The sequence below is a fragment of the Bubalus kerabau genome, chromosome 15, assembly GCF_029407905.1.
Source record: "Bubalus kerabau isolate K-KA32 ecotype Philippines breed swamp buffalo chromosome 15, PCC_UOA_SB_1v2, whole genome shotgun sequence".
NCBI lineage: Eukaryota > Metazoa > Chordata > Mammalia > Artiodactyla > Bovidae > Bubalus > Bubalus kerabau.
In genome coordinates this window covers 63,250,582-63,252,141 of record NC_073638.1, presented here as the reverse complement: position 1 = coordinate 63,252,141, position 1,560 = coordinate 63,250,582, and the positions used below count along the sequence as shown (strand labels likewise).

The following is a 1,560-nucleotide window of genomic DNA, read 5'->3' as shown; positions in this document are numbered from 1 at the left end:
TGCCCCCATCCACTCCAACGTCTCCCTCAGGGAGCTCCCAAAGTACTGACTTGGCATCAATCCCATATTGCTTAGAGAGGCACTCTCCTATCAGGGGTCACACTGTAAGATCCTGCATCTTGTCTCTCTGCCCCTTCCTCTCCCCTCCCTGCCTCCCACAGTACCTAGCATGGGGTCCTTGCACAAATACAGATGCTCAAAAGAATCTCTGCTATTGATCCAACTAGTTGGCACTTTTATCCTCTCTCCAGTCCCCATCTCGCTCCCTTGGGCTGGAAGTTTATCGTTAATTGTTCTCCTCCTGAGGTTAGTGTCATGATTAGGTCCAGCTGTTGCTTGGGTGTGAGATGAACTTCATTCTTGACGGCCTTCTAGGGAAAGGATACCCACGAGGGTTCACTTATGAACTGAGTTCCCCTACACGGTCAGTGTAAACACAGGCAAATATATAATTATCAAGCATTATTACCACTTGTAATTACTCCCGCTCCTCAGTCAACATTGGGAACTAAAGAAATGAGCATGAGGAGCAGAGTGTTTAAATTTTGCCCTCTTGCCCCTTAAAATATTTACTTTTCAATCATCACTCCAAATAATTTAATTACTTCTTGCTACCAAATGAGTGCATGTATATGTGAATTTGTGCATGTATATTTACAGGCCATCGAGAGTAAAGCTTCATAACTTTCTAAATGTCTGCCTCTCACTGAGTGTCCCATCAAATATTGCTAAGTATTCATTTCAAGGCACTGTTTCTAGACTGCTAAACACCGCCATCAACAGTAATTGAAAAGCTCCCTGAGTTTGCCCGGCTAGCTCAGTTGGTAGACCACGAGACTCTTAATCTCAGGGTTCGAGCCCTGAGCTCCTGGGTTCAAGCCCCAGGTTGGGCACAGCTTTTGGCTTCCCTGATAGCTCAGTTGGTAAAGAATCCGCCTGCAATGCAGGAGACCTGGGTTCGATCCCTGGGTTGGGAAGATCCCCTGGAGAAGGGAAAGGCTACCCACTCCAGCATTCTGGCCTAGAGAATTCCATGGACTGTATAGTCCATGGGGTCACAAAGAGTTATTTCACTGAAGAATTTCCCCTGAGTTAATTCACTGAAGAATTTCCTAGAAGTCCAGCACTGTGGAGGGCTCCATGCATAGACCAGTGGTTCTCAAAATAGAGCCCCAAAACTGACTGCATCAGAATGTCTTGGGATAATTTAGAAATGCTGGCTCCCTGGCTCATGCCAGACTTGCTAAAGGGGCATCCCGGAGGATGGAGCCACTGAATACAAATTTTAAAACACTCCCTGGGGTCAGTCTCAGTCACAGTGTAAAGTCACTGATAGAACCACTTCCCTGCTTTATCCTTTCCTGTGTGTTGCTCTGAATAAGCAGCAGGGAAAGCTGTGAGAAAGGAAAACGTGGTTGCCTACAGGACACTCTTCAAATCTGGTTCTCCTGTAATTATTCAAAGTGTCCTCAAGAAAATTGATAAAGATACTCATGGCAGTTAGAATGACAGGCTGCTCCTACAAATGCCAAATTAACATGGTAGCTTAAAATAGATAGA

The 1,560-nt window shown here is 45.4% G+C and overlaps 1 non-coding gene across 1 annotated transcript; it reads left to right on the top strand.

Moving 5' to 3' along the window:
- Positions 1–806: 806 nt before the first annotated feature.
- Positions 807–893, top strand: TRNAK-CUU (transfer RNA lysine (anticodon CUU)). The gene has a single exon. It is a non-coding gene; the product is annotated as a tRNA-Lys (tRNA).
- Positions 894–1,560: the final 667 nt, after the last annotated feature.